Source organism: Marmota marmota, unplaced genomic scaffold, assembly GCF_001458135.2.
Source record: "Marmota marmota marmota unplaced genomic scaffold, marMar, whole genome shotgun sequence".
Lineage (NCBI taxonomy): Eukaryota > Metazoa > Chordata > Mammalia > Rodentia > Sciuridae > Marmota > Marmota marmota.
The window spans coordinates 13,700,548-13,713,431 of NW_025999998.1; the positions used below are offsets into that span (position 1 = coordinate 13,700,548).

The 12,884-nt window shown below is 38.3% G+C and overlaps 1 long non-coding RNA gene across 3 annotated transcripts in view; it reads right to left on the reverse strand.

Moving 5' to 3' along the window:
* The window catches only part of LOC125617902, a 62,140-nt gene extending 53,135 nt beyond the window's left edge, over nt 1-9,005 (reverse strand). Inside the window, exons 1-2 of one of the 3 annotated variants that reach the window (XR_007349039.1) lie at nt 8,340-9,005; nt 2,025-2,846 (exon numbers count right to left, since the gene is read on the reverse strand). This is a non-coding gene — a long non-coding RNA (uncharacterized LOC125617902). Of the gene's footprint in view, nt 1-2,024; nt 2,847-2,933; nt 3,189-7,873; nt 8,113-8,339 lie in introns of those variants that run through there. The other 2 variants (XR_007349038.1, XR_007349037.1) reach the window with 2 other exon arrangements.
* Between the last annotated feature and the right edge of the window lie 3,879 nt (nt 9,006-12,884).

Sequence of the window (12,884 nt, forward strand, 5' to 3'; positions counted from 1 at the left end):
ACAGTGGAGGAGGTAGAGAGAGAGGAGGGGAGGGGAGGGGAGAGGTGGGGAGGGGGGAGGGGGGAGGATGGGAAAGGCAGCGGAGCACAACAGACACTAGGATGGCAATTTGTAAATCAATGGATGTGTAACTGATGTGATTCTGCAATCTGTGTATGGGGTGAAGGTGGGAGTTCATAACCCACTTGAATCAAAGTGTCAAATATGATATGTCAAGAAATTTGTAACGTTTTGAACAACCCACAATAAAAAATTAAAAAAAAAAAAAAAAACAAAAAAAAAACAAAGTAGCAGGTATATTAGATGCCATAAAACACATGCATGTTGAAAATAAATTCTGTGGATATTCAGTTATCTACCACTTTATTCAGGTTTCTGGTGAGTTAACATGTACCTCATTTTGATACATTTGAATATGTAAGGCTGCCATCTTTGAATGGGGGGCATGGAAAGAAAAAGCCCCCAGCTTTCTAGTTGCATGGCAAATAATTGTGCCAATTGGCCTTTATGACCCAGAAAACTCAGTGTTGTTTAAAATGTCTGTCACAAAACAGGATATTATGTGGTTGTTGTAGCAAGTCTAAGTGGGAGGATTATAGTATAATTCCCTTGAAATTTGGAAAATAACCACAAACACCTTAAAACATCACTGTTCTTCTAGAAAATAGTTTCTGACTTGTTCCTGGGCCCTGAGAAGATGGACAATAGGACAAAAAGTAACTATGATATCCAAGACACGTGTGATAATTTGACGTTATTAGTTTACCAAGCTATGAACAGGAAGCATCTCACAGTCAAATAAAGATTTATATTTAATAAAAGACTCAACTAAGTCCTGAAAACACAAATAAGCTGCATGAGCATATACTGTTATATACATATTCCTAGTACACCTACTTCTCCTGTACTGCTACATACAAGACCTGATGAAAGTTACCCTTTAGAAATTCATTAAAGAGGAAGAAAATACTAGTTTAATCTAGAAATGGTCTTGTCCAGAATCCCAACACCCGCCATAAATGGATGACTGTATAATGTGGCCCAATCAAGGGTGTGGTCACAGCAGGAGGGAAAGATCAAGAGGAATAATAGCTGGATACTCCAATCTATAATTATTCACAGAAGGTAGTAATTAGTGGTTTGGATGGTAGAGGAATTGGATTTATGACAAGGTTTCAGGGAAGACGTGTGTGAACTTTTCAAAATTAATCAAATATTAATACTTTTGTATACCAATACTAATCCAAAGTGCTCTCTTCAGAATGTTAATTAACAATCATATGGACAAGATTACTTACTCTGTGAATGTCAATTTTGCATCTTTGTCTAGGTACTTAAGGACTTCTCTGTAGATTTGTTTATCAAGTAATAATAGTGGCAGGACTGAAAGTATGCACTTTTATAATGGCACAACGCCTTATCTGGCTAATTCCATTGGTGATCACCCAAACTTCCAACCACACAAACCAACTGCTAGCACACACCACTGAAATATCAGCCATCCATGAAGTCATTTCTCCTCTTTGGAGTACATTTATCCTGGTTGTGGATTTGCCCTTTCTGCTGGGCATGCTTATGCTAACATCACCATGGTCGGACTTGCCATTAAAGTAGACCACAAGCTATAACCTCTAACTCACTCACTTTTATGACAAAAGAATAAAGTAATAGTTTCCATTCACAGAAGACATGGGTCTTATGATACTTTCCACCAATCAAAAGCAGCGGACTTTATGGAAGAGCAAATGTCTACTGAAGACTTAAAACCCCAGCAGACGGTCTGAGTTATCGTTCTTTAATTTGTTCTAAATAAGTAAACAATATATGGTGCTGTTTCTGTCCTAGTCAAAATACATGGGTCTGAGAGTGTATTCGTTTGATAGAGCTGCCTTAAGAAAGTTCCACACGCAGGGCGGCTTAAATAATGGAAACTTATTTTCTCAATATTCTAGAGGCTGCAAGTCCAAAATCAAGTTTACCCCAGGGTTGTCTTCTTCTGAGGGTTGTGAGGGAAGAATACTTACCAGGCTTTTCTCATAACTTGTAGACCATATTTCCTCTGGAGGTTTGTATCCCAATCTCCTCCTTTTGCCATCAGTCACATTGAATTAAGGCCTATATTAATGGCTTCATTTCCCATGATTATCCCCATAAAAGTCCTATTTCCAAATTCAGGCACATCCTGAGGTACTGGGGGGTTAATCCTTTAACATGTAAATTTAGGTCAGGGGAGACATAACTCAGCCCATAACAAGGACCAAAAGGTACACAAGTTGGAAAAGCACTTCTCAGTGCTACCACTTAAAAACTCCTGGCAAGATTTTTATTTCCCATTCTTTTGAGGTTCTGCTTATACAGCACCAAAAGGAAGAAGGACAACTTTGGCTGACAAAATCAGAGTTCCATTGACCTAGAAGATACGAACGCCACCTGATCATTTTTAAAAACCTCAATCCCCTGACTTTGTAGGTGAATAGGACCAAGGGAATACTTTGTGAATTGAGGTGATTGTTCATAATAATCAAGAAAAAAGAAGGTCTGAACTCCACAGAATAAGCAGAGAGGCATGTGTCTGGAAGCCAGTGATTTCCGTGGATCCTCTCCTAGTACTCCTAGGACATAGTCAATGGTCCATGAGCAACTCCAGCAACCACAGACGCCAGCTGATGAGACTAAGATCCAGAGGAGTGAAAATATGCCATATGCGTCATCTTTCCATCATTATAACAATTAACTTACAAAGGGAAAGTGTTTATTTGGCTCATAGTCCTGGAGATCCAATTCATGATTGAGTGGCTCTATTGCTATGGGCCTCTGGCAAAGCAGCACATCACGACAGGAGCACACTGTGGAGAAAACAGCAAATATCATGAAAAAAGAAGCAAAGAGGTAGAAGAAACAGGAAGAGGAAGAGATCAGGATCCCACATTCACCTTTGACGGCAGTCCTCCAAGGCCCTTAGGACCTCACACTAGGCCTTGCCTCCTCAAGGTTGCACCATCTCCCAATAACGTCAACCTGAGATGGAGCTTTCAACACAAGGACTTCTGGGAGATACTCACAGCCCACTATAGTGTAATGTCCTCAGGGAGGGTACCTTCATTAACTGAGGGTAAAGAGAACAAGGACATAGGAGGAGAAAAGTCTAGAAATGAAGATCATAGTTTATACTCATATTTCTTACTTGTTAAAAGATATTAACCATTTCTTTAAAAAATATATTTCCCTGTCCCCTGTAATTTCCCTTGGTGAGTTAATGGTGACTAATATAACAATTTGGTTATGGGATATCAAGACAGGATCGTGGTGAGGCTAGAATAAGGGTCAGTGAACATTTTCTGTAAAAAGCCTGATAGTAGATATTTTAGGGCTTGTGTGGATGCAGTATCTCCAACAATGATTCAACTCTGTCGTTGAGTTTACAAAAAAGCAGCCAAAGACAACATGTAAACAAATGAGCATGACTATGTTCCAAAAAAACTTTATTTTTCAAACATGAATGGTGGCTGGATTTGGCCTGAAGACAATAGTTAGCCACCTCCTCAACTGAAGGATTGATGTACATGAGAATGTCTCTAGTAACTGTCAAGACTTTGATTTTCCCTTTGGAAAGAAAGGATAGTTGCAGGGAGAACGTTTCAATGCCATTGTTGTTTTGCAGTTTAATTATAGGTTTTTGCAGACCCAGATAAAGATGTGAACTATGGAGAGTACTGACAACATTCTCACTCAACTCCTAATCTAAAACCCTTTTGTTATGCTTTACTGTAAAATGAAGGAGAGGAAGCTGAAAATTCATTTCCAAATATTCCTATCAGCTGGGATTTTTTTCATGTGGCCTAAGTTACTCCAAGAAGACACAGTGGTGTCAGACCTGAGGTAGATGTGAATAAGGGCAGGAGAGCAGTGGGGAGGACAGTGGATATTCAGCTCAATGGCAGGGGTATTTCTGAGCATTAAAATGAAGGCGCTTTTTCTGGGTGAGCCCTAATTTCATTAAAGTTGAGCAGAAAGCAGCACTGGGGGGAAATTGCCTGGGCACATTTTGGGGCGAGATGGCGAGCTATTCTCCAGTTTGTATTGCTTCCTACTCTTCGCCTCCAGGCTTGGTTTGCTACCGTTGAGGAGAGCAGAAGACTAATAAGCACTAATTTTATTATATAAAAGTCTCCCTCACTGAATATAGACTCTGTTTTAATAATTTTTGATTACCCAGCAACTACTTTAATGTCTAGCACAGAGTCAGCATATGTTAAGTCGGTAGTGAATTGAAATTAGTGTCTTGTTATTATCCTACATAGAGCAGATTATTACCTGATACATATATAGCTGGAGAATGCTCTAGCCATCATTCCAATTTTCTTTTTCCTATGCAGCCCACTTCTGGGACTTTAGCAAAGGAAGTTAATAGCATGAAAACTTTTGAAATGAAACTCAGAAAAAAAAGGCTCAGATTTCATTGGGGTAAAACTTCACCTTGCACAAACAAAGCTGTGTCTCCAGATGTAGTGCTGGATGCCCACACAATGGCTGAATGTAGATGTAGATATATAGATATTATCTACATAAATATAGAGATATTATATACATAAATTATTTCACATACATATTGATTCACATTACCAATTAATTAAGCAATTGATTTACATTAAGCATCTCAATGGCGAAGCCCAGATATTGGAGGAGAGAACATTTGTAGTGTACAAATGAACATTTGTAGTGTACAAATGAACATTTGTGGTATACTGTATGTATACAGTAGTATGCTTTAAGTACACTTTCTTACTTCACACACTAGCAAGAAGATATGATTTAACCTTCATAGTCCCCATAAAATTTGTATAGTCAGAAACTGAAAAATGGTTTGGTTAAATATCTAGCAATAGACATTTGATGCAATGCCAATCATAGAAAAAATCATTCTCCCCATTGCCTCAGGCTTTGCGTAAGCTCTTTTCTCAGCCTTGAACATTCCTCATCCTGTTCAACTAATTACAATTTATTCAATCTTTGGGTTTCTGCCTAAACATTGCTTACTCAGAAAAACTTTCCCTGAATCCCAACTGGATCAAGTTCCTCATTGCTTCCTACAGATTTTCTTCTGAGCACATATCAGTTTTCAATTACTCATTGTATGTCCATTAGACTTTTCTGCAACCTCTATTAACTTACAGGTTAACTGAGCCTACATGGATCTATTCTTCTTATGCCCAGTACTCAGCACAGATGGTGGCACACAGTAAAAACTCAAAATATGAGTGAATACAATGTGCCTAGAATCAAGCTGAGCACTTTACCTAATCTTATCCATCCTCGCAAAAAATCTGAGAGTCGTGCCCTATTATGTTCCCCACTTTGCCAGGGAAGAAGCTGAAGAGCAGAAATATAATAACTTGCTAAGGTTCACATACCTGGTGAGTGACAGCACTGAGGCTGAAGTCTGAAATCTTTCCACTATCCTACATGATCATTTTCTATGATCTGGGTACAGTCTGAATGTGTTTCTTAAAGTTTCATGTGTTAGAATCTTGGTGCCCAGTTTGACAATACTGAAAGTATGGAACCTTATTTAAGAGATGGAGCCTAGTGCAAGGTAAATAGGTCAAAGTGGCGCACCCTCCTCTGAAGGGATCAATGCTGCTTTCATAGGGTGAGTCAGTTCTCTCAACAGTGAGTTGTTAGGAAAAGAACAAGCCTATCCCCTGAACTCTCATTTCCTGTGACTGCCTACTTCCTCTCCCATGTTATTCAACCATGATGCTGTCCACCATTTTATGATGTAGCCAGAAGGCCCTCATGAGGGCTGAACCATTGGGGTTGCCTAATCTTGCACTTTAAGCCACCAGACTTGTGAGCTAATCAAACCTCTTTTCTCTATACATCATTCAGCCCCAGGTGTTCCATTACAGCAACAGAAAACAGACTAACACACTATTATATATTTCAATAAGTACATTCAGGTAGAGTTCTTCACATGTTACTGAAAAATAAAGTGAAATCACTATAAAACTAGCAAGCATTTGCAAAGTTTTATCACATGTGAAGCTTGCTAAAAATGGAAGGAAGTGCAATATCAGGATCATATTTGAAATTCTCTTTATACTTCTGTGGTAAGAAAACAAATTGGCAATTCAGAAAATGGACTTTGCACTAAGTGCTTTAGAAAAAGCTCAACAAATTCTGTACACATTAAACTTTTGCAATATGATAATTTTAAAAAGAAGTCATTTTAGGTTTTTGAAAAAAAATCACTAAATATCTCTGTAAATACATGAATAAATTACCTTTCACACACTTTTACTTCTCTTGGAAAATTTTTCAAAAATTCCATCATCCAGGTAATTTTACTTGTAATTGGATATATATATATATATATATATATATATATATATATATATAATGTAGAGTTTTTATTTTCATTTCAGTTGACTTTTTCAATCTTTTATCTTCTGTCTATATGGATCAGTCATTACTCTCATTCCAAGGGACTCCATTTTTACAACCTAATCAATATTTTTTAATGTATTATTTTTACTCACATAATTCTACTTAATTCTATCCTCTACATTCACACTTATACTTTATAGGAACAACTTTTTCTGGTCATTGCCTTACAGGACTAAGTTCATGTTAGTTGTTCTTTTCTGCACCCTGCTTTTCTCCCTCAAATCCTCCTAGAATTTCTTCCAACTCTACCGGGATCACTTTAATTCATTCTTTTAAAAGGACTGCAGAGAAACTCAAAACTACATTTAGATTTAATCTCACCCCAACTAGAATGGCAGTCATCAAGAACACTACTAATAATAAATGCTGAGAGAAAGGATATGGGGAAGAAGGAGCACTTACACTGTTGAGGTAACCATAACCAACACAACCACTGTGGAAATCAGTATGGAGTTTTCTCAAAAGACCAGGCATGGAACCTCTATATGGCCCAGCTATACCGCTTTCAGTATTTATCATAAATAATTAAAGTCGCATACTATAGCAATACACCCATGCTTATAGCAGCACAATACACAATTGCAAAACATTAAACCAGCCTAGGTGTCCATCAACTGATGAATGGACTTCTCAAAATATGGAATATATACATAATGGAGCCTTACTTGGCCATAAAGAAGGATGAAATTATGTTATTTGCAGGAAAATGGATGGACCTTGAGAGAATTATGTTAAGCAAAATAAGCCAAACTTAGAAAGTCAAGAGTCGTATGTTTTCTGTAATATGTGGCAGCTAGAGAAGAAAAAGAAAAGAAAAAAAAAAAACACTTGGTGGGGAGAATCTCATGAAAATAGAAAGAAGACCAGTGGAATAGAGGAAGGGGAACTGGGGTAGTGAGGGTGGAATAGTAAGGGGAGGTTCTAGGGAATAAAACTGACCAAACTATATTATTAAATTGTGTGCATGTGCAAATATGTAATGATGAATTCCACTCTTAGGTAAAATTATAATTCACCAACAAAAAAATATTAATTTTAAAAAAAGAAGCCAAAAAGGAAATTCTTACAAAAATTTAAATTTTCCTCTTTAAAATTAAAAAATCTGCCAATTTGAAAAAATAAAAAATAAAATAAAAGGGCTGCATAGTATTCCATGGTCTGCACACATTGTACAATGTATTCATTCCCACTCTGTGAACCGGAAATGTTCTCTCCCTATGGACCACTAGAGAGCAGCATCAAGTTAAGCAGAGTCTAGACGGGACATGCATATTGAAGACATACGTGTTATTAAACTCACTCTTTATCCTCACTGGTCTGATTAAGGTTTTGTTCATTCTCCTGCAGAGATGCTCCCAACTTATCTCTAAACCTGTGCTCAGGAAGGGACCCAGAACTCTCGGACTTTCTCCAGACAGTTCCTTACCTGCCATTCATTCCGGCACCAGCGGGATGATAACAGGCTCTCCAGAGTTTCCTTTTCAGGTTCTCCACAATTGATCACAGACACAGAGGGGAAAAGTTGCAGCAGAAATATTATGACCTTCACAACCAACGAGAACAGCCCCAGGACAGGCGTGGTGGTGCATTCCTGTAAGCCCTGCAGTTCAGGAAGCTGAGGCGGGAGGATTGCAAGTTCAAAGCCAGCCTCACATAGCAAGGCCCTGAACAACTTAGCTAACTTAGAAAGACCCTGTCTCTAAATAAAAAACATTAAAAAGGGCTGGGGATGTGCCTCAGAGGTTAATCACTCCTGGGTTCAATCCCCAGTACCAAAAAAAAAAAAAAAAAAGCCCGTATCTCTGCTGTCACTGCTATTACAGTTTTACAACTCATAAAGAACAACATCAAAAAAAAATCCAATAAATAGGCTGATAATCGACATACATTACCTCATTTGATACTCACAGCAGTCTGGGACATAAGCATAATTTTTATTCCATTATACAGATGATGCATGTGATATAGACAAGACACATACACAGATGCAGACTCTTAAGAGATACCGTGAATTGTTTTTCCCATTTATTGAGCCAGTCGCTATGTGGCCCTCCTGTATCTCCACCTTCAACTCCTGGCACTACCCAATCCAATCCAAACTCAATCCAAATTTCCTATGGGTTTCTAAAGGCCAAAGAGTCCCTATGATTTTGCGTTTCCTATTAATCCTGTCCTGTGTGCCTTTCTTCCCTTCCAAGGAGAATCACCCTGACCCCAACTAATGCTTTACCTGGGAGGCAAACTCCCTTCAGGAAGTCAGTTTACACATTGCGCTGTCTGCCAGCAAAGAAGGGGAAAAGCTGCTTACTTATCGATCTCCTCTATCAGGAAGAAAGTTCTAAGCTGAATCCTATTGTTCAAAGTAGCCCTGCACCTGGCACTGTGGTTGGCACGAAGCAGAGATTTAATATGAATGCATGAGCTCTAAGGGGTCTCTGAAAGAACCAGAGTCAAGCCCAATTCTTGGCAGGAGAAAGTAAGTAAATAAAAGCCAACAGATTTGGGTTGGTCCTTTCGGAGAGCATTTCTGTGACAAATTCATTTACCAAGCCAATCAGTAGCAAATAAAGAGCCCCTGGCTTTTGTTCTGCAGCCAACCCTGCAGTGCTGGTTTGCCTGTGGATCTGGATGGTGAGAATTGAAGGAGAGAGTGTGTTGGGCTCTTCACATAGGACTAGCCTCAGCTATTAGTCACGGCTGAGATTAAGCTCCACTCTTTATGAAAGTGGAAATACTCCAGGATCCAGAATTATATAGCCACTGATAGAGGGCATAAAAAAGAGAGAAAATTCACCTGTCATCAAACAAAAAAAATTTATGGTAAAAGTGGATATTATTTTTTCTTTAGAAACACACGCAGAGATTGTTTGACTTTGTTGGGTTTGGGGATCATTCATTTCCTCTTGCAAAAGTCGTGTCAGTCCTCCTGGGAAGAGAAATGAAAACCCAGCAAGGAGAAAGTCCTGGGGTCACAATTACTGATGTTCTTTCTCCTGTAGTGTTTTCTTACTGTGAACTCCAGATACTGCTAATGAGAATGTCCAATTATTACATCTATTGACCAGAGCAGTGTTCTTTGCTGCCCAATAACACAATATTCTCTGGCAGCTCTCTAATGAGAGACTGGGTTATTATGGGATTCTTTGCCAAGGAATATAGTTGAAGAGTTATAACCTAAGTTGAACTTGCGGCTCTAAATGCATATATTAGGGCTATCCTGACAGGAGCTTTGGAGAGACTGTCCCCTCTCTCATAGAAGTTGGCATTCTATTTTGCAAGCGGGGGTGTGTTTCAAGCCTAATCAAATAGATTTTGTATATGTAGAAACACCTATAAAGCATTTTTTTAAATTTTCATGCCCTCAAATTCTAAGTGCATTTTTAATATTACAGAATCAAGTTTGGATGGGAGCTCACAACAATATCTGCAGGAATAACTGTACTTATCTGATTCCCAGAAACAAACCACTCATCCTTTCATAGAAATATCTCAAGGAGAACGCCTAGCACCAGTGCATCCTGCTATCTCTTGGCACAATTTGTTTCCTCAAGCCTGAAATACCATTGTCTCCATTTCCTCCACGGCTCAAGTGGGAGCTCAGTTTTTCCATTGCTTTCATTTCCTCTGCTGCTCAAGTAGGAGCTACGTTATTTTCCATTGTCTGTGGCGTCAGTGTAGGCTTTTAGATTTTACACACTGATGCCCTGTGCCACTCCATTTTGCACAGAGAATTCCATCTGCCTGGACACCTTCTCCTTAGCTATGATTTTCCCTTTTTGACAGTAATTTCCACACCCAAGGTCCTTTGTGAAGAGCTTCCTCATCTTCATGTCCCATCATTTCTCAATCAAAGATATTAATCACTAGTTTCTCAATGCTGCCTCTAATGCACCTAAGACTGTTATTAGAACTGTGGTCTTTAGACCAGCAGCATTGCTTGGGAGAGCACTAAAAATGAGCATTCATAACCCTACTCCTGACCTACTTGAAACATTATATAAAGATCTAGTATCTGGGTTTTAATAAATTTGCTTATATTTGAGAAGCACTACTCTACAAAAGTTTAATCTCAGATAACCTTCGACAATTGTGGATTTAACTCTCTTAACAGACCAGATGGATCTTGATAAACAATTATCATTTTACTGATCAAAATTGGAACAGAATTCTGTGGAGGTCAATTCTGAGTAAAAAAGAATCTGTGTAACAGCCCAGATTCTATATTTTGCTGAGATTGTTGCTCTTCATTCTTGATTACAGACTTATTTGGGGGAGGAGGGGGAATTGTACAGCAAATTTGAAAAAACACAGATAAATCCCTTGAGAATGTCTAAGATCCATGCTTTTGCATTTTCTACATTATTTGGGAGTTATTCCTTTGCTTGTTAGTCTCATATTAGCCAGAAAGTCTTGGCCCATCTCTCACCCATCCCAGTGTCAAGTGCAGGCCCTGATACATAGTGACAGTTTAATATATTAACTGAAAAAATGCATAAATGGATGTCTATAATAGAGCATTTTTTCTGAAAGCTCACTGCTTATTTTAGACACCACAGCCATCAAACTTAATCTGGGTTTGGTCTCTGAAAATACTTTTGGCAGAAAATACTTTTCTCAAAGCATGGTCCATGGACCAACCAACTACATCAGCCTCATCCAGTATATATATGTATAGATAGATCCATAGATGATAGATATACAGACAGATAGATAGATACCTGTACAGATTCCTAGACCTACCCTATAACATTGAATCCCAATCTCCAGTTTGTGGGATTCTGAAATCCCAGGTGATTCTTCTAAAAACAAAATTAAAGAACCATTGGGTTATGTGGTTACCCCCCAATTGGGGCACTCTAAATTTGGTCATTAACCACAAAATTTTTTTAAAAATGTCCCCCACCAGAATACTCACTATCTAAATTCAGTAAGGGAGGAATTCTAAGGAGATGAGAATAAAAACAAGATCTCATGGAGGGTCTAATTATACAAAGATTCCAGTCTCATGAGTTTCATTGCATGTTTGGATTGTGATCTGTACATTTGTCAATTTTTTAAATTTATTTATTTATTCTAATTTGTTATACATGACAGCAGAATGCATTTCAATTTACAGCACACATGTAGAGCACAATTTTTCATGTCTCTGGTTGTACACAAAGTAAAGTCACACCATTCGTGTCTTCATACATATACTTAGGGTAATGATGTTCATCTCATTCCACCATCTTTCCTTCCCCCATACCCACTTCCTTCCCCACCATCCCCTTTGCCCTACCTAGCTAAAGGTCCTTTATTCCTCCCCTGCTCCTCCCCATCCCCATTATGGACCAGCATCCTCATATCAGAGACAACATTCAGCATTTGTTTTTGAGGGGGATTGGCTAACTTCACTTAGCATTATATTCCCCAACTCCATCCACTTCCTGAAAATGCCATGATTTTATTCTCTTTTACTGCTGAGTAATATTCCATTGTGTATATATACCACATTTTCTTTAGCCATTCATCTACTCGAGGGCATCTAGGTTGGTTCCACAATTAATCTATTGTTAATTGTGCTGCTATAAACATTGATGTGGCTGTGTCCCTATAGTATGCTGTTTTTTAAGTCCTTTGGGTATAGACTGAGGAGAGGTACAGCTGGGTCAAATGGTGGTTCCATTCCCAATTTTCCAAGAAATCTCCATACTGCTTTCCATATTGGCTGCACCAATTTGCAGTCCCACCAGCAGTGTGTGAGTGTGCCTTTTCCCCACATCCTCGCCAACACTTATTGTTGTTTGTATTCTTAATAGCTGCCATTCTGACTGGAGTGAAATGAAATCTGAGTTTTGATTTACATTTCTCTAATTGCTAGCGATGATGAACATTTTTTTTTCATATATTTGTTGATTGATTGTATATCATCTTCTGAGAAGTATCTGTTCAGTTCCTTAGCCCATTTATTGAGTGGGTTATTTGGTTTTTTGGTGTTAATATTTTTGAGTTCTTTATATATCCTAGAGATTAGTGCTCTTTATAATGTGTGTGTGGTAAAAATTTGCTCCCATTCTGTAGGCTCTCTATTCACTTCACTGATTATTTCTTTTGCTGAGAAGAAACTATTGAGTTAGAGTTCATCCCATTTATTGATTCTTGATTTTATTTCTTGCACTATAGGAGTCTTATTAAGAAAATCAGGGCCTAATTCAACATGATGAAGACTTTGGTCTACTTTTTCTTCTATTAGGTGCAGGGTCTCTGGTTTAATTCCTAGGTCCTTGATCCACTTTGAGTTGAGTTTTGTGCATGGTGAGAGACAGGGCCTTAAATTTCATTTTGCTGCATATAGATTTCCAGTTTTCCCAGCATCATTTGTTGAGGAGGCTATATTTTCTCCAGTATTTGTTTTTGGTGCCTTTGTTTAATATGAGATAATTGTATTTATGTGAGTT